The following is a 21,546-nucleotide window of genomic DNA, read 5'->3' on the forward strand; positions in this document are numbered from 1 at the left end:
CATTATGGTAAAGTCTAATATTTTATGATGTCCAAATCGGCTGGTCAACACTGCATTTAAGTTTTGACACAAAGACAAAACCACATAAGAAATGAAAAAAAAAAAAACCATAAACAGTTACAGCTTTACAAGTTGGGGTTTGTGGAGGACTGCACTGTAATAATGTCTTCTTGTATTATAATAGCAACTGTATATTGTCAAACTGCAGCTGGTTATTCAAAATATTTCCTCATATGCACTTATTTTTAGACATCTACTGACCAGGATTTGAATGTACACTGTAAAAGAAATTTGACTTCTTTGAATAGCCTCCTGTATATATTTTATAAGGGCTGTGATTTGCAAATTCACCGGTAAATGTTGCCAAAGTTTCTTTCGAGAGTGCTTCTATTCCAGAAAACCTAGTGGCTTGGCACCATCCTATAATCTGAAAGTCATAGTTTTGATCCACAGTGTGTGAACATCCACAGTCATACATCCTGCTGAATTAATTAAACCACAATGGCGCCTCACTTGAGGTCAAAACCAAATGCTTCAGACTGTTTATATGGTCCAGATTCACAAGTTGAGGTTGAGGTTTTGTAACCTGTACGAAATACAAAACCCTCTCTCCAAAGACCTTTGATTAAAATACAAAAAAACTCCAGAAAACTTTGCACTTTGGCAGCCCCAAGTTGTACCAAGACAAAAGTTTAAAAATTTTATATGTTTGATGGACCCATTTACTTAGAAATCATGTAACATGAAATCAGTAAAGACAACAGTCCTTCAGGAAGCACTTTCAACAAAGAGATGTGGAGTTTTGCACTTAAGTTTCAATACATCACTGCCTGTGGACAGAGAGGATTTCCACTGCCCAACACTAGAGTCTCATTTCTGACAATAGGGCAAGTTTGTCATTTCTCACAAGAATGGGCCAGTTTTCCTACTGCAGCCCCAATTTGACGAATAAGGATATTACATTGAAGCCTCTCAAATTTATATTTAATCGTGTGTGCAGCCTTATTTTTCCATGCATTTCTTTGTTCATATATTTGTGGTGGTGTTGGGTGACCATTTGTGTCATGTCTCAGATAGAAAAACAATGTTCCGTAGAAACATCCACCATGTCTCTTCTTCAGCCTCATCACTCCATCCCTTGGTCCATCACTTGAAAGTTCGTCCTGAAAGTTCAGCACAGCAGCGGCCAAGAAACATTTAATGGCTGATTTTTACTAGTTTCTCGGAGCAACAAAATCCTTTTCCCTCAGCACATGAATATGCAAGGAGACTATGTCAGTGCATGAGCAATATGAAGGCAGACCAGGGCACCATGACACTGCTGGCTGAAAGCAGCCGCTGTTGTGTAGTCTTACATCACATCATCTCCTGGTGCAGAAAGGCACACTACTGGAACACTAACCCATTAGGCTACAATCTCTGCTGGCTTTTTTTTCTGTGTCACGGTCTCCTTTTCTGTGTCATCGCAGCTGAAAAGCATGCGGTGGTCCTCAGAGGGTTGGTTCTCTCGACTTGGGCCAAGAACTTGCTGTAGCTGCTGGGCACTCTAGGAGTTCAACACTCCAGCAGTAACAGGACTTTCCAAACACTTCTTCTAAGTGTTTGTTTTTGAATTAGCAGTGACCCACTAACCACTGGATGTCTTTTTCGTTTTTTCATTGTCACATCCAGGCTGTGGCTCTCATACAGCTCAGAATATTTTTGACGTAGCCATTGTTTTGTTCAGCACAATCCCACAAGATACACTGCTGTTAAAGACAAACACGTCAAAACAAATATTTCACTTTTAAACTTAATGTGGCTACATTTTAATCTACATGCCTATGACTGTATAGATCTCTTTTAAATGGTTAATCCACATTGCCAAGAAGTGCAGTAAGTATGTAACAAGGCTAAGAGTCTCCACGCTCCATTCTAGCAGTTTATGTGAGAGTGTGCTTAGGCCGATGGTACTTTGGGCTAAATGATAAAATTAGCATGCTAATATGCTCACGCTGTAGAATGTAAACGTGCTGATGTTTAGCAGGTATCATATTTACCATGTTTACCTAGCATTACACAATTGTAAGTTAGCACTAATCTGAGTCCTTTGTGCGTTTAGGCAACAAAAGCACTTTGGTTAGAGATATTTTAGTTTTTAAACATGACCACAATCAAGACCGTCCTTTTTTTTATATCATGCTTTAGCTGCTACGAGTTAATATTTTAATGCAGGAGTGGATGTTATTGAAAGAAAAAATAAATATGCTATCAGTGAACCTTTTCCTCATACATTTCGTATCAACATTTTGCAACTTTGCAAATACTTATACTTAAATACTTAATGTTAGTGGTAACTTGTTATTTAACAATTTCGTGTTATGTTGATAGAAAATGTAATCTGAGCAAGTTTCTTTCAAAACGTATGCTGATGCAAAGTAGTGGACCACAAATGTAATTTTTAGTAGGCACGATTGGGTCATTAGTTTTGCAAGTATTTGGTCATGAAGTGAAGCAAAGGAGACTATTGGATAAACTAAAAAATATGACCTGAGTATGACAATACAACCAGAGGGGGACATGAATGTTTGAATGTTGGTTCGTTGCAGTCCATCCAACAGTTGTCAAGACACTTCACTTAAACAACAAATTTTTAACCTCATGGTGTCGCTCGAGGAAAAGTCAGGGGATCACCAAAGTCAGAGGGATTAATCATGTGGGATCCATGAATGTCCGTGATATAATTTGTGCCAATTCATCCAACATGGTGGACCCACCGACTTTGCCGTCCCCAGATCTATGCAGATAGTCTGGCTACAAAATGGACTTCATGCTTGAGTAGAGTCCAGTGATTTATGATATTGACCTCTGACATCCAGAAAGTGAAATGTCTATAGAGAACAGTGTGAAAAGCCCATTTAGTATGTTTGCAGTGCCAAAGAGTCTTTTGATCAATATATGGATTGGTGGCTCTCTACAAACAAACCAGAAATTAGTTAATCCATCAACCACAATCCTCTTTATCAGGACAGTCAAATCAGCTTTATTTTGCCACAGGTGGTGATAAACAGCAATGATGCAGAAATCAAATGAAACCACAGAAAAAAATTAAGGTCAGCTACAAATATTTTCCAAAGGGAGCTGCTGATGAGTGCTCTACTGTTGTGTGACCTGCTCAAAGGCACTACAGTGGTATTCAGTATGGGAGAGTATTACTCATTCATACACTCCCCCGGTGTTTGCCAGTTGGTATATAAATCTCCATCACAAGCCCCCCCCCCCCCCCCCTTTTTTTTTTTTCTAACCCTGTAGGCTTCTGTTGCCCTCTTTATACAAGAAAGTGAGTCAGGAAATCCATGTTTTTGCTTGTAGCTGAATTTAATTTAATTAAATATGTGAAACGTAAAGTGCTGTGTGTGTAGCTGTCACCAGCATGGAGCCGCATGACGACAAGCTCAGTGATGAACTCCACAAATACATTAAATCACTATGCAAAATTTATAGTGTAACTGCAATAACTTTTGAGATCCATTCATATTTCATCTAGCGCCTTCATTGGGTCAAAAATGTAATTTGTTTAAAACTTTGGTTTGTGACCAAATAACGGTAATATTAATAACATTTCAGTAATGCTTTATTTCATGAAACTTTCCTCATAATTTTGTAAAAAATAAGATGATATTTAGCTGTTAATTACAAGGATATTTCCATGAAAGGAAATGCAATTTGGCATCAATTATAAGGGATATTGAGAAAGTGTTGAAAGTTGCTTTAGTTATTAATTCCAGCTAGTTATATTTGAGTTTTTAAGAAAAAACTAGAATAACTAGCATTATGTAGCAGGTAAGTGAAAAATAGTTCATAAACAGATGTCAATATCCACTAGAGTTTAATAGAAAGACTAACAAAAGATTCTTAATCTCTGAACTGTTATACATTATAGATCTGCTTGGTAATCAGTAAATATTAATTTAAATGATGTGTATTCTGCATATTGGTTTAATTGCAGGTTTACCTGTAGTTTTCAGTTGCATTAGGAATTTGTTAGTTTTCTGTTTCAGACTGATGTGATAATCAACAAATAAACACACGTTGTGCTATAAAAATATGCTAAGCAGTTATAATTATAAACATAATTTTACCTAATTTCCACAGACTCGACCTGCAACATAAAGCGACTCAGTGTGACACATTTTTTAATCATGAATTGAGATTTTTTTGTTCGTCTTTCTAGGGAGCTAATGGATATTGACGTCAGTTTATGAACTATTTTTACCTACATACTACATAATTTCCTAGTTTTTTTTCTTAAAAACTCATATTTAACAAGCAGGTAGATGTAGCAACTAACATTTTCTCCATTTCCCTTATAATTAGTACCAAATTGCATGAACCTTTCTGGGAGAGCTAAATACCTAATTATTTTTAGGAAATTATGAAGTTGAGGTTTCCAAGAAATAAGCTGTAAACTACGGGAACCGTAAATCAAGTGTTACAGACATTTCTATCCGCCTCTGCTGTACTTTGTTTTTAGCACGAGGGGGTATTAGAAGAGATAAACACTCAGATTTCAAAAATAAAATCCATTGCAGGTGTCCCTCTCCCTATGTATCACTTTAAGCAGGTTTGTTGAGGGTCCCCACAGGTTGAGACTGCTTTTTGAGACTCGGTTTTAGGGTACACGTTGGAGTCAGGTTTAGGTTAGGGTTTAGGTGAGGGTAAGTGTTAGCCATTTATTTCTGATGGTTAAGGTTAGGGTTAGGGGCTAGGGAATGCATTATGTCAACGATTGTCCCCATGGGGATAGTGGAACAAGTCTGTGTGTGTGTGTGTGTGTGTCTGTGTGTATACTGCAAGCCTGTGTTGGTCAGTGTGTGTGGGTGTGTGTTCTGGTGGTTTAGACAGGTCAGCCCCAGGGGGCTCGTAGTGGTAGAGACTGTCCAACTGGTTTTATTAACCGGTTGCTCCTCGGGGCCACATGAAAACACAGTGGAGCTTGTTTACGGCAGACAGAGCATCACAGTGTCACCGATGTCGGACTCTCGCCGACTCGAATCATCTCACCATCTGTTTCCTGAATCAACACTGGAGTGCTTTCATATTAATGTTGTATTTTTGACATGTTAGACACATATAGTTGCTGCATAAAGAGCCCATTCCTTTGTCAACCTCCAGAAATGAAAAAAAAACTGAGTACATTTACTCAAGTGTAATTAAGTAAAATTTGAGGTAATTGTACTAAAGTATTTGCATTTCAGGCCACTTCACACTGTACTTCTGCTCCACTACATTTCAGAGGCAAATGTCATGTTTTTTACTCCACTACTGTTCATATCTTTGACAAATATAATCAGTGGTCATTTATCTATGATTCATTTCTACAGACTGAACTCCCCAATAGTAGTTCAATCTGTTACAACTTGTAGAGCTTGAGCAGTCAGTCCATTAATCAATGTTTAAGTCCATTTCTAAGCAAGAATTACTTTTTTTATGGTTCCAGCTTCTCAAATGTGAGAATCTGCTGTTTGCTCTGTTTTGTTTCACAGTAAACTGATTATATTTGGGTTTTGGACTGTTGGTTTGACTAAATAAGTAATATGATGACGTCACCTTATAGACTAAACGATTAGTTGAGAAAATAATTGGCAGCTTAATCAATAATTAAAATATTTTTTGGTTGCCGTCCTAAAAATCTGTTCCACCCAGAACGGATGCAACATTTAAATCCTGCTTACATGTGAGGCATTAAAAAGATTAAAGCAATATTATAATAATATAATAATAATACAGTATTAAAATCACCCTTCTGAAAAAATTGATACTTTATCTTTAAGAACAGTAATATTTATAGGTTAAATTTATAGGTTAAATTTTGAGTGCAAGACCTTTACTTGTATTTGAGTATATTTTACACATTAGTATTTTATTATTCCTGAAATAGAAGATCTGAATACTCATCACTGTCAACCTTTTATTATCTAACAGCTACTTAATATGACACATGACTGCTAAAAACAATACTGTCCTACTCCATGATTGATAATGCTTCTGTTTGTTATACATCCTCGCGCCTCGCTGCGTTTTTTTTTTTTTTTAAATACCAGATTCATCATTGATAAAGCTGTCTGATACCATTTGTGTATTATAGTTGAACGCTGTGGCAGATGGGGCGCTCTCAGTGCTCATCATGTCTCCTACAACACTGGAGGAGAGAGAGGCGATGGCAGCACAAGGAGCAGAGAGGACATGTGACAGTGTGTAACGCCCCCCCCCTCCGGCTCCAACCCTGCCTTTCTGTCTGTAGGTAAATGGAGCCTGTCTTCTTCCTCACAGTTGAAGCTGAACTATAACGCTGTAGAATGAATGACAGACACACACTTTGTTCCTTACCCAGAGTGCTCCCTGTTGTGCAGACACTTGCGAAAATCTTGTGTCATTTTTTCATTCTCAGTCCAAAAACAATTACTTAGCAAGCGCAAATATTTTAATAATAATAGCACACTGACAGATGTAATTGTCGCTATTTACATATCTTGTTTTGAAAAGCAGGGACAGGATGTGTTAAACATGACAAGTCCTAAATGTATTTTGGTGCCTGTCTGTAAAATTACTTCCATTATTTTGTAAGGAAACCACATACACACACACACACACACACACGAACACACACACACACACACACACACACACAAACAAAGCAAACCCAAAATCCTCACATGCACACAAATGCACTAATAGATACATACATCAACTAAATTATTAATTAGACCCACAAAAAGTCCCAAACTCCACTCGCATGCAGATGTACAAGCATGGATTCACATTCATTAAACACACACGCTGAAATATTCCCTTTGGTGAAGTAAAAGCAGAGCAGCGGCTGTTTGGTGTTTATTTACAAAGCAGGAACTCAGGCCATAAACTCAAAGCCCAGAGGCTCAGAGAAAATGACAAGGGGTCTATGTACCTCTGTTTTTCATCCAAACCTCTTTCAAGTTCACGTATATTAGTCTTTAACAAGGCAAATGCCAAACGAAAGCGGTAATCCAGGTAAAGACTCCATTTTCTTTTTAAGAGGAACTGGATTGTGCACTGCTTTCTTTCAAGCAGTGAGTTTAAACTCTGTTGGTGATGGTCCTGAAGGTATTTTGCTGTGATGATTAAACCAGATGACACAGTTTTAAACATCAGTGCATCTTCAGCAGAGACACACGTGCAAACACTCAAAGGCAAAGAAGCATTCATATGCTTATCTGGTTCGCTAAAGCCAAAAAATAAAAACAAAAAAAATCCGAGGAAAGAAATCAAGTTTCTTCTTTCATGACCATTGCAGCCAATTTTCATTTGGGAACATGAACAGCCCACTCAAGGATTTCCCCCAGCAGAGCCAGAGCTGCTTTGTGCTCTGACATCCAAATGAGCTTTCTTTAAAACTGAAATGTCTGAACCAGAAAATGTCTGTGTCCCCCTGAAATCACCCTCAGCATGTCCATGCTGTTAACAAAATCCCACTAACATTTACTGTCTAACAAGCAGCACCATTTGTCTCACGATTTTATTTTATTGAGCAAATCTTGATGTCAGCTTCAGGAAAAATGCACTCACGGATGCACAGACTGAAATGCAATTTGTTTTGTCATTAAAGTATTTTTCAAAGTCATAAAGTTCCAAAACAAGCTAGAAGTTATGACAGAACTGCTTCGGCTATGATGCTATAGTAGTATTTTGAAAAATGGTTCTAAAAGAATGTAAACTGAGTGCGTTTACCTGCAAACTAGTATCCTTGATATGATCCGGTTTTGACCCCGGTTACCCTATGGATGGCTATGCTGGTCCGTCCATCACTTTGGTCCGGACTCACCTGTATGACCCAGACATATAATCTAGATGGGATGCAATGAAAATTGGCACTCAGCTTTTGACAACATCACACGAACATTTCACTGAATGGAACTTGCTCCTTTGCTGAAGAAGGAAATAGGATACAGTGAAAAGCTGCAGGAATAGTTAAGTAAGTGGACCTTGTGTGCAGGTCCAGAACAAATCTCCATGCTCAACAAATTAAAGCTTTTCAAAAGGCGAATGTCACAATAAAACATCCTGCCAAGAGCATCCATATAAGAGGCCGCAGCGCTACAGTGCCACACGTGACCGCTTCTGTGTGGGTGCACAAGTCAGTGTCTGGCTGCCAGAATGAATGAAAGCATCAGTGTACCTCAGCCCGCACCGTGCCCATATCGCATCATTATAAAGATTAAGATGTGATAGGAGTAGACAGATTGACAGGAAGCCCTGGAGGCTCACACAAACCAATATCGACCTTCACGCCACCCAGGAGGAGCAGCAAGCTCACCTAAGCCCGCATACATTTATCTGTCTATCTATCTGTCTGTCTATCTATAGAGTCAGAATATTTTGTTATTAGTAGGTGCAGCAGTTTCTACATGTTAAATCTAACACACACACATACATACACACACACACACACACCACAAATCATCAGTACGCATGAGTGCACACTGGAAGCGGTTATGCCTTCGTATCGAGATACACACGCACGTTTCTCTACAAAGCTGTATTTTTCAGTGGCGCTTGACACCTCACTTGCCACTCAGTCTGTCTCCGTCTCGCTCACACAAACACGCGAAACAGCAGGGATCTCCCGAGTTATTACACACTCAGAGAGGGGGGCCTGATGTTGGCAGGTTGACTCCGTGGAAGCAGATTTGCAGCCCCTCGAGGTGATGTGTCCAAACATTCAGACGACATGCTGGGCTCTGATATCAAAGCTGGACTCCCATTAGTAACTGGAGCTACAGTGGGACAGCACGAAACAATAACAGCAACTCCAGTGTTATGCAATCCATTGCAACAGCCCTGCAACAAGTACTTCAACTGTGAAGCTTATCATGGTGAATGTTTGTTGCATCAGAGAGGATTTGATTGCGTTCCTTTGGTGTTTTCTGAGACTGGGATTTGTGATCTTGTTGCATTGAAAAATGTTAAATGCCATAGGTGTTAATTTAATTTTGTCCGGCTTTTATATGTTCTGATACATTAGACCTGGAGAAACAACAGGTCTTCATGTAAACAAAAGCAAAAAAAAAAAAAAAAACACAAACACATTATAGGATCACATAGGTTGCAGCAAGAAATATTCTTGCAATAATATGTTTGCAGGGGATTGAGGTTTTGATGGAGTCCAGTGACACAGACCAGTGATTACTTTGCCGGATGTTGAGATTTCCATCCTGCTCCGTTTTGGAAAAGGCCCAGATCGGATCTCACCCCATTGCCACTTTCTCAACAAACTTAATACCATTTTCCCTTCAAATTAAAGGCATTCTAAATGTTGTTAACTTAATAAAATTTACCAGTGCTATAATAAAATGACTACATAACCAGTCTCCTGATATGCTCAGTGATTTAGTGAAACTGCCTCCGGGTCACTTACTCAGGATGGAGCTATGGAGAGATGTTAAACGTTCTTCCATAAAACCTTGTGTAGTCGAACAGATTCCCCCTTTTTTTGTATTTTCTAAAAGCCCATAAGAACAAGAGTTTCGAATAAAAGTAGGTTATAAATACTGCTCAGTGTTATGTGTCAATTAATGAATACAGGGTTAATAAACCGGACACAAAATCGCAAATAAATATTACGTGACTTGATACATTTTTAATTTCTGCTGAAAACCTTACTATTGTGAAAACTGTGTCCTGTGACCAATCGTTTCAACCCACATTAACAGGACTAAGATCTACAGCCACTGCGAGGTACAGCGCTGCTCTGAGCTAAATGCTAAAATCAGCATGCGAACATGGTGATGCTTAGCAGATGTGATGTTTGCCGTGCTCAACATCTTAGTTCATCGTGTCAGCAGGCTAAAATTAGCTAATTAGAAACAAACTAAAAAGACAGCTGGGGTTGGTGGGAATGTAATATTAGTTTTGATGATATTTAATCATAAACCAAAGTATTGTACAGCTTGAAATTTTTCACCTGATGACAGTCAAGATTAAAGTCAAGGGGGCGCTAAAGTTATTACAAATCATCCAGAGGGGGAACCTGAATATGTGCACCAAATTTCAACAGCAATCCATGCAGTATTTTTAGAGATATTTCAGACAAAACCACACATGTCAAAGTCATGTAGCACAAGAGGAAAAGTCAGAGAGTGAGCAGAGTCAGTAGGATTCATCCACTGGGCACGAAGAACATCTGTACAAAAGTTCATGGCAACCCATCCCATAGTCGTTGAGATATTTCCGTCTGAACCAAAGTAGTGGACTGACCAACCAACCGACATTGTCATTTGGATGTATCAAGAGAGCAACTCATTCATATACGCTAATGAGCTGCATTTGTTATTCCATTCACAGCTGGCATGTCTTGGCCCATAGTGATCTTTGGGAGGTCATGGTTTTTAAACCTCTACGCTCATTCACATGGTAGGAAACTAATGTTTACAAAATATCATCATTTTGGACAAATTTTCGTCCCAACATCTCCAAACACAACCCTGTCTCCTAGAAATTACACACAACTAATGTGCAACAGCAAATGGATTATGCTCAGAGGCAACATTTTTTTTCTGAATGAATGAGCATTACATTTATTCACTCAGACTGTGCTTTCGACTGTCCTTATGGCAATGAACCAGGGTTATTCACTTGTGTGAATTGTGTCATTTGTAACTTACAATATGTGCAATATTGTGTACCCTTGTGATCTGACCTCAGCAGGATCATGTACTAAAATCGTTGCCACTGTTGATGATTCAGCAGCATTTTATCCAGTCTTTGTTACACTGCAGGAAATTAAGGCCACTCAGGACACTTAACACAGGCAGCAGCTGTGGATACTTGGTTCTTAAGAGTCCTTTATGAAAGAAATATCAACCTGCAGCACTTCACTAGGCCTCGCCACAGCCTTTGAGAAGCAGGGTAGTATGTGCAATTAGCTATTGTTGTGGGGAAATGGCTGGTAATGGCGGTTGATCTGGGTGATATTTAGCTGTGGGTCCTTTGGTGTGTAATCATGCTCCAATAAGCAGCTCAGCCCAGTTCAGGCATCTCTGGCTGTGTAGTAGAAAACCACAGGGGGACGAGTAGACGGTATTGTTGTTATTGTGTGTGTACGTGCATGTGTGTCTGTGCAGATGTGTGTGGAGGAGTGGTGATGAGGAAGAAGCTTTGTGATGAGAAGCCAGTTGGCTGAAACCTCCTCTCCCTCCCACCCTGACAGAGACCCAAGAGTCCGGCGATGGATTTCATATAAACAGATTTCGCCAGTCCAATTATTGTTTTATTGTTTTAACGCCAGTTGAGGAGAGAGATGTTTCTGACTTTTCGTTTTCCCAATTTCACATGCTTCTGTGTTTCATCACTGTCCAAAAAAATGAGCCAGGAGACAAACATTTTTACAAATAATTTTAAAAAGAGACAAGAGGGGACGGTAGTGGATTATTCCAATATGTCCAACTTAAATGCTCCAACCCCTCTGCCCTTAATTACCTTTACTACAGTTGTCGAGCTTTGCGCTCTCGCAAGGCACATTATGAGTTTACAGTAGTAATGATGGAAAATCTACCACTTGAAATTCTTAGTAATTTTTGACACAAGCAGGCTTTTCTCATTTGCCAGTGACCATAATTTTTGTCAGCTGAATTGTCAGCTGTCGCTAGCAGATTTTATGAGCAGCTAGCTAATTAAGCTATAACTTTAGTTCCATTAACTGGTTGAATGCTGTCTCTGACTTACCTTTTATTGTGGGAACTCTGTAAAAGGTCTTAAATATGCACATGGTGACTACATTATACATGTTTTCTTATATTTGTACTCTGTCCTATATTTGTATTTTTAGACTGTTTTATGTGTGTTAATGAATCGTCTGTGGGTACTTGTGTTTACAAACTCGCTTGTCTCTAATTGCCCCTTGTGGGACATGTGAAGTATTCTGAAATGAACTGAATTGGAATTGAAGACTGAGGCTAAAGCTAACAGGTCCCAGGCAAGAAATCAGCATCTTCACTAGCTGAATATCCGTAAGATACAGTATGTAAGTAAAGAAACAGAATTGTTCTTGTATGGCAGAGCAGAGCTAGTTAGTCCTAGAAGTATATTTAAGTCTGAATAGGAAAAATGTTAAGATAATTTTAATGTTAAGCTGTTTGGCTGCTTGGCTTCAATTCTCAAGACTTGGGTATGATTTTTTGGATGCTCTTTTTGGATGTTTTTTTATGTAACCTGTAGCCCCACAAAATAATTTACAATGAAATGCTACTTGGCCTTGGAACCATCAAGCAGGTAGTTTAGCTAGTTAGCCGATATTAGCAGCTTACATTATAGAGCAGACAAACACGTTATCATTATTTGCACTTTTGCTAATGTCTTTGGCTGTTTTTTTGTTTGTTTGTTTGATCGTTTGTTTGTTTGTTTTGTTTTTTTAATGCAAAGGTTACAAAAGACACCATCCTCCTAATTAACTACAGCAGTTAGTGAGCGGTTAATTTGCTATTTTAATTATATTAGCACAACTGGAAATTGGCAGAAAGCAAAAGCAGTGACAAAAATAACCAGAATACATTAATGATTGTTAGTGTTAGTGATAAAAGAGAACTTCTCATTGAGGAATATTTTCAAAAAAACATTCAATTTTGAAAGCAACCATTAAACCCCGAAGCCAAACCTCTCATAATGTAAATAGATATTTTTTTCCACTGCGTTACACATTTGCTGGTGTGTTTTCTTCTCATTTCACCAAAGGCACAGTGTAACTAAATGGCAAACCCCAGGTGAGGACTGGATGTGTAAGCAATTATAGCTCAGAATGATTTTCTGGGGGCTGATCTATCTCCACTGTGCACTGAGAGCAGATTATGAAACCCAGCCAGCGCATAACAAAACCTCTTTTACACAAGCAGTGAATTTCATCAAGTAGTAGAGAAGGAGAACAGGAAAAAAAAGATCCATCCATCAATCCATAGAGCAATAGAGTCTACCTTGTGTTGAGCTGCAGCTGAATACAGAGCAGCCCAGGGAAGCCTCCACAATCCCGGGCAAGATATTCATTACAGCCACAAACCCCCAAGTCAGCAGAACAGGGGAGCAGGATTCAGTGAGAGAGCAGCCATCTCCAGTGGCTCTGATTTCATGCTCCAAGCCTCGTTTCCACAGTTGCGGAAACCCAACCAACCCCCACCCTTGTTTTTCCATTGTCCCTGCGGTTTTTTAGGCCCACAAACGTGACTGCAGGCAGAAATTGGCCATCACAATTGGGGTGAACCTCTCCTCCATGAGCTGCCAAGAGGAGAGGGAAAGGGCTTCATCACCAGACACGAGCTCTATTTGCCAGATTGGATGTGTGTATGTGTGTGTGCCCTTGATGTGGTTTCATTCATGAGGAAAATTGCTTCATTTCTCCACAAAATAAAGCCGTGTGATAATATGAGCTCCCCTCTGCTCCTTTGTTGTGGTTTTAAATCAATGGCAATGTGCTCTGCAGCCCTGACTCCGGTTCAAGGTGGATAATGGCAGAGATCCAACAAACACAGTCCTCTCTACCAATTTGCCCACTATGGAGTTCTTTTGCTCTCATTATAGCATATGTCACTTCAATTTTTTGAGGAGGTTTAATGACTGTGTTCTCCATGTTAGACTACGTTCATGACTAAAAGGAGGGAAGTTGGTTAAATTTGTGCTGCCAGGAAGACTCCATGTTCAGTTTCTCTGTGAGCAAATGGCCAGATGTCCGCAGCTGCTTCAATGAAGACTGTGTTTCGGTCTTTGAGGATCATCTCAGGGTCAAACCACAGCGGCCAGCTGGGCACCTGTGTTGCGCAAGACCAAACACATAAAGGCTACACATTGACAACCAGAAACGGAAAAATCAATGAGTGTGCACGCATAGTTTTTAACCTTGATAGGATTCAACGCGACATTTGATGTTGACTAAGAACCAATTTTTATTTTCGGTTAGGTATCCATACCACCTTATTACAATCTTTTCTTTACAAAATGCAGGTGAAATATTCTTTTCATTTCCATTATAAATATATATTTAATATGTTTGTTTTTTTTATCTTTGTGTGTGTATAAGCCTGATTTGGTACCTATAACATTTTATAGATTTTTCTCAGACAAATTCAGTAATCCACACATGAAACATCCAATGTATAAATCATTTGTATCTTCCAAGATTTAGACAGGGGATCTTAGCTGTCAAATAAATTCCTCTCTCGCCTAAATTCAAATTAAGGATATAATCTTATTTGAAAAGTGAAACAATGTGAATTTTGTATATTGTGGACTTCTTTCTCCTTCTTTCTTTTTTAGCACTTATCAGCATGCCTGTTTGCAACAACTGAAATGTACTGCATATATTGTCTGTCCCCAATTTTTCCGACAACTTCTCTGCCCCGGTGACTTTTCATAATCACCTTTCACTGCACCATCACCACCACCCCAGCCTTATCACCTCAAATAAAATAAAGAATAAATTCCTCCGCAACTTCCTCCCTCTCATTAATAAAGATACATACATTTATGAAAAAACATTTAAAAAGAAAGAAAAAGAAAAGAAAAACACCACCGATTAAGTTCCTGAATGGATGTGGTGACCGAGGATGTACATTAAGTCTCTTCACCAGCACCACCTCCACCACCATGAACGACTATGCAGACCTATGACCTGCTACTATATAACAGGGGGCGAGGACAAGGTTAGATTAGCAAAGAGGGGGAGCAGCAGAGTCGGGCCTTGGAGAGAATTGATATTGAAACATCACTAACACCTTCACCTCCTCTCTAATGACCAGGCACATAGACACGAACACACAGAGTCATCACCACTCACACACACACACACACACACACACACACACACACACACACACACAGACACACACACACACACACACACACACTTTTGTGCTGCAGACATGTGGGAGCTGGTGACCAGGAGGGAGAATGAGGTAATGATGAAAAAAGCCCGTGGCAGACAGAGAGACAATATGAGATGAGAGGCTCCTCTAATGAGCTATTGACATTTTCAGAGGATGAGTTAGGGGGAGACATGCTTAGCTGCTGGACTGAAAAACATCGTTCTCTCATTTGCCCGGAAAAGAAAAAAAAAAATAAAATAAAAATTAATGATTTGCATTGAAAACTAAAAGGATGCTCCAAACAGTGTCATGCAAATACAGCAGAAAAAAGCTGACGAGTTTTTACCTGATGATAGAAGTCAGGATAGTACAGACGAGCAAGGGACATGGGAAATTAAAAAAGATCACAGTGGAAGAAAATAAGCAGAGGATCGGGTTAGAAAAATTCAACTATGGATGAATCCATAATGAAATCACGCATTGTCTTTCACAATCATACACTGTGATAGTACATACAGTGCAATCAATCTGAGAGGATGTTTTGTTAAGAAGCGCTCTGATTTAATGAAGGAGAAGACCAGTGAGCAAGAGCTGCTGGTAACTGTCAAACATCAAATAAATAAATAAATAAAATCCCTTTCAATGTGCATGTATGAGACATTATTAAATAGTATATGAAGTGGTGTGCCTTGTTTTTTAAGTCCTTCGAGAGTTTTTGCTGGGGTTTTTTTTCTTGAGTCTGATGAATTAATGAGTAAACATGTTGATTGTTGCAATGTTAATGTCAGATTTTTGGTCATATATGATTTAGTGGTTCCAGGGGTGCCAGTGTTTTTCTGTCAGCTGGTCGCTTGAATGCTTTGCTCCAGACTGAAGTACTCAACAACTACTGGGCAGATTGCCTTAAATTTTTGTACAGTCGGTCATGGTGATCAGAAGATGAATCCCTATGTCTTTGGTGACCTCCTGACTTATCATCTAGCGCTACCAGTAGGTCAGCACTCTCACTTAACATCTAACAAATGGATTGGCTCCAAATTTTGTACAGACATTCATGGTCCCCACAGGATGAATCCTAATGACTGTGGTGATCCTCTGACTTTTCCTCTAACACCACCACCTCACATTTGTGGTTTTGAGAGAAATGTCTCAACAATCTTTACATGGACTGCCATGATATTTGGTACAGACTTTCACCTCCCCCTCAGGATTAACTGTACTAACTTCGGTAATCCTTCAATTTTTAATGTCGCGCCATCATCAGGTCAAAATTTTAATTTGTCCAACACTTTGGTTTATGATCAAATACCTGCAAACTAATGTCCTTCCTATCAACCTCAGCTGTGCTTTGTGTTTGTGTTATTGTGAGCGTGTTAGCATGCAGACATTAATATTTGGCTCAAAGCGCCGAGCTGTACCAAGTTACAGCCTCTGAGAACCTCTAGAATGGCTGTACACTCTTTTAGTCTTGCTATGGGTTGAGAGTTCAGTTATGACCACAACCATTTGTGGTCAGCTTTTTCCTGTGTAGTGTTGCACTCTCATCTGTGGGTGCATCCAAATACTTGTCCCGCATTTCTCAGAATATACTTAATAAACAGTCAGAAATGTTGTCTGAGCTTGTTACAGTCTGTTTATGATGTAGATGTAAACATTTTATAGTATGAGTGAGCGTTTTTAAGACAAAGTCAAAGGATTCAATCAAAACACAACTGGTTTAAAGGTTGTTCTGCATTTTATTATACTTCTGCTTGTGGAAAACTTGGTTTGTATTCTTCCAAGATAGATTTCAGTCTGTATGACGGATGAACATTGCACAAAATGTTATGTCTTTAAAGAAGATATTGCTTTACAAATCAAGCTAAAATCCAGGAGCTGATTTTCACAGTTGATATTCTAAATACTACAATTTTTCTCCTGATTATCAACAGTTTCAGGGGCTATCTCAACACAAACACACAACCTGTTTAGGGGGGATTTTCTCTTAGATAATGGCTGCATTTTCTGTCTGATGAGTGTAATGAAACAACTTCAAGAAGGCTCCAGGGTGAGATGATGTGAGCCATTTTTGATTCACAGTCATTCAGAGGCTGCAATGCATTCGCTCAATCTCCAGTCAGACACACAGAGTTGCTGTGATGTATCACTGAAGAGTAATTGACTGGAACTCGAGCCAACAGACACAGGAAGGTCCCTGAAGAGAGGCTGCCACTTTGGTTCTTAAGCACATTACCATTGATTTTTCACTGTTCTCTTGTCATCGCAAACTGTCCAAGCCATGAATCAGGAAGCCATATTGGATAAAGCTGCCTTTACGGGACAAAAAGACAAGAAGTGAAATACTTTGTGATGTTTCATACTGTATATCCAAAAGACCAGCCATCGCATTTTAATAGGGCACACTTATAACATACTTGTAACTAATAGCTTTATTAATGGTTAATGCAGCCCCATATATCAATTATAAGCCATTAATAAGAGCAACTTTTGGGTTTTCCAGGTTGTGGCTTGTGTCTATCTTCCTCTGGCATCGTACTTGCTTTTTTTCTGTTTAGCTCTGTGATTTCTCATGCGGATCCGCCAGTGGACTGTTTGACCTCTAACCTCCTAGAAAAGTGCTGCCAGGCATCTGGGCCAGAATTCGCTTATTAGAGCAAGTCTTTGTATCATCTGAAAGAATAAACAATGTACTCTTAATTTACCAAATTTGAAGTTGTATTCATAAGCAGTAAATCACATCATGTCTTAATTCAGCACACTGAGCGGTTATGTAGCTACAGCCCTACATGGTCTGGTATGACTGGTAGCAAACGTTAGCAAACATTAGATAGATGCTGTCTAACTGATCCTAATGTATAGGTTTGCGGACTTTATCGCTCTTTCGATACTTGAGCTCCTGTTATACTACATTTAAGCAGGTCGCAGATAAACACGAGGATGTCGTTAAAGCAGCTGAAAATGAAGACAAATTCAATGTGTGATCATCCTGTAATTACCACTTGCGGGCACAGTGGCTGCTGTTGAGCAATAGATGCGTAGTCTCGCTTCTGAGACTTATTAGCAGACTTGATGGACTATTGTGATTTCTGGTTTGTTCAATCTGTTAAAAAAAAAAAGAGTAAAAATGACACATTACGTTACTGAGTTCGGCCAAGAAATAGTCCAGCACATAAGCCTCCATAACACCACAAATTGGTTTTTGTATAGATTTGGTTTTTTGTATAGATTAAACAAAACCAGGTATACGGTCTGAAAAAGAGAATATATGATATAAGGAATGATCTGCTAAATCAATGACCTTGAGAGGTGCTGGTAGGTGGATTTTGTTGCTGTTTCCAGTCTTTGTAGTGAGGTAAGATAAATAGCGGCTGGCAGTAGCTTACTTTACAGGTATGAGAGTGGTATTCATCTTCTCATCTAACTCACGGCAAAAAATCGAAAATAAGCCTATTTCCCAAAATGTCTGACTATTTTGTGGGACCATTAATGAAGCCATTAGTTACAACTCATCCCTCTATAAGGGGCGATTTATCAGAGCCTGCTGAGGTTAGGTACCAGATTACTTGAATTGTGCCTCCCTTGACGGGGCAGAAAAGCTACTGAACAAATGAAAGAGTACAGCACAATAACAATGATATAAATAGTTGTAAAAGCAGTAGTAAAAATAATATAGTATCGCTATAACAGATTAGCGTAAAAGTTTGAAAATATATGAAACAATATCAAGAATGAACTGTAGTAACGCCAGTTTTCTGCTCTGGACTAAAAGTAAGCCGGCTGTCAGAGTAAGACTTCTGTCTAAACAGTCAAGCCACAAACCTGTGCAGCTATATATATATATATATATGTGTGTGTGTGTGTAAACAAAGACACAGACTGCTCTGCTTGGCTGCCTGTATAAATACAGGTGGAATCTGCTGTGAGCAAAGTGCCTCCTATTCCTTGCAAAAATAAAGGAATACCAGAGGGAAAAGCATCATCCATTTTCAATTAGGCGCTGCTGCTAATGAGCGCTAAAGCCCTTCGTTTTAATTACAAAACTGTGCCATGGCAGTCACAGGCAGGCAGACTATCCATGTTAATAGAGAAAGTGATTCATTCAACAAAGTCTGCATGGAAAAGCAAAGTTACGAAAAGCATTTATGACAGGGCAGTCTGTGTTAATATAGCAAAGACACACTTTATGTGTAATTGGTTTTAAAAATGTAACCCAGAAGATTCCTACAACGCCATCAACGCACCACCTTTGTACAGAAAATTCCTTTTTAAGTCCTCGTTAGTTAGGTTAGGTAAATTATAAAAAATGTATATTGCACTTTCTTCGAAGAACAGAAAGTAACACTATAGCGTTGTACGCACAATCAGACAAACACTAAAAGATGGAGGAAAGGGCAGACAATCAAGAGAATTTATGAAACATTTTGTGCAGCATCACACATGTGCAGTGAAACATATATACAGTGTAACTAAGATCTCAGCTAGAAAAAAATTAAAGACAGGAAATGGCAGATGATGAATCCTTGGAGGGCGAATGTAACCTTGCACTCCGAACTGTCAATGTTCCCCTGACAGTGAAGCTCATGTTCACTCCCTCTCCTGAAAATGCATTAGTCACAGATGATATCCTCGGCCGGGGCCTTCAACCTCTTCCACACAACCACAGTAATCTGTTAATTGATCTGGTGAGAGGAAGGAGGGAAAGGGTGTGTTTGTGTGTACACACACAAACGCGCGCGTGTGTGTGTGTATGTGTACGTAAGGGGGTAGGAGATGGAGGGATGGCATTACAGAAGAAACATATAATCTTTTATAATGGGCTCAGGGACGTTGAGTGGATGAGAGCTTGCTTTTGTTTGGAGATCCTTCATTTAAAAACTCATCCCTCCCAGTTTTACTGTAAGATCTCAACCAGTGTTGAAGATGTAATTTAGCTTTTGAGCTTCAAGTTTTATTGTTTTTATCTTCATTGCTTTTCATTGTAGTGCAACAGAGATGTTTATTCATAATATAACTTTTATGTAATTTTTTTCTTTTTGTTGTTGTCCATAGTGGTTGTAAATTATTTTTTGGATCTGCCCCAGTGGCTCAGATTATTAGTGACCTGCTTGTATAATCAGTATATAGTTCTGTGATTGTATGTAATGTAATTTTGTTTTTGGTTGTTAGTCATGTGGGATTTAATGTGGGGAGGGGCCCTAGTGGGGATTTTTAGGGAGGCAAACCTAAGGACGCCTCTGATGACAGGTAGCCACTTGGTACACCTGTTGGTATTAAGTTGATTGACGCACACTGTTGGTGGAAAGTTATTTTATTATTTAAACTGCTACGCCTCTTTGTGCTTTGGACTTTTACAGACAGTATTACCTGGAAAACAGTATGTGTTCCTCTGAAAAAAAGGTGATAGATTTTAGAAAACACTACAGACGTCAACGTGTCCGTATACTTTTGGCCTTATTGTGTAACTCACTGCTAAAAAAAGAGTCAAATATTAAGCTTATGGTGCCGTGTTTGATACAAGTTCTCAAAGCTGTACACTAGCGAGGATCACATCCTGTAAGACGCAGAAAGTGAGCGCTTTGATCTGACTCAAGCCCACCTGGTGCCTAAACCATCTTCCCACCTCTCCGAGGGGACATAGACGATCTGAAGAAACCTCAGACCGGAGGAGTCTGGAGGGTGACAGGAGGCATTCACGGGGAGGATAACGAATGCAAAAGTGTTTTGGTATTACTACGCTTCTCAACCACTAAAGGGATTAAGGGCCCGATCAAGGCTGCAGTGTAGGTGATAGGAGTCAAAAACAAGAACACGAAATGAGTCACACGTTCTAATCCCTTCTCCACCGTCCTCAACCAGGAGACATTAAGCAGCCTCCTCTGCCTTGAAACATCCCCCATCGGAGACGTTAAGGAGCTTAGATGATGCAGCATTTTTTTTTTCCTCCACTAGGAAGGTAAAAAACTAAACAAAACACAAGGGGTTGAAAAAAACTTGCAGAGGTGATGGCCTTCGAGGCCTTCCTGGATTTTTTTGACTCCTCACAAATGAGACACTCGTGTTTCGGGGCTGCCACTTACAGACTATATCACGCAGGAGGACCGGGGGCAGTTTAGATATATAACATGAGATGATATAAATTTACCATGCCACGTACACTGAGGTAGCCCTTTAATATCCATATTGCATATTCTTATGAGGATATAATAAAGCATTGACATTTATTCCAATCTGTTAACTTCTCAGTTTCTCAATTGATTTGCCGGAAAACATACTGTGTTATATGATTTATCAACTATTTAGACGATGGACTAGGTGATTTTTCAAGCAGAAATGCCAAACATTCACCATCTTCATCTCGTAATGTTGATGATGTTTGTGCTTGTAGATGTTTGTGAGGTCTTGCTGCTTCTCTTTATCTCACGTGATTGTGAATTTAATATCTATTGGTTTTGGACTGTTGGTTGGATAAAACGTCACTTTGGGTTCCAGGAAATTGTAACTGAGAAAAATTGTGACTTCTCACTATTTTTCTGTCTGGAAAAACAACTGTTATTTGTAGCCCTGCCCATTTGTAGCCCCCTTAAATTGCAACCGAGAAATGTTGACAGTGACACTGTTTCAAAACACATCTCTGACATATCTGTACTTCATGTTTCCTGTCATTCATCGGGTGACATTTTCTGCA

Source organism: Xiphias gladius, chromosome 21 (genome assembly GCF_016859285.1).
Source record: "Xiphias gladius isolate SHS-SW01 ecotype Sanya breed wild chromosome 21, ASM1685928v1, whole genome shotgun sequence".
In the NCBI taxonomy this organism is placed as follows: Eukaryota; Metazoa; Chordata; class Actinopteri; order Istiophoriformes; family Xiphiidae; genus Xiphias; species Xiphias gladius.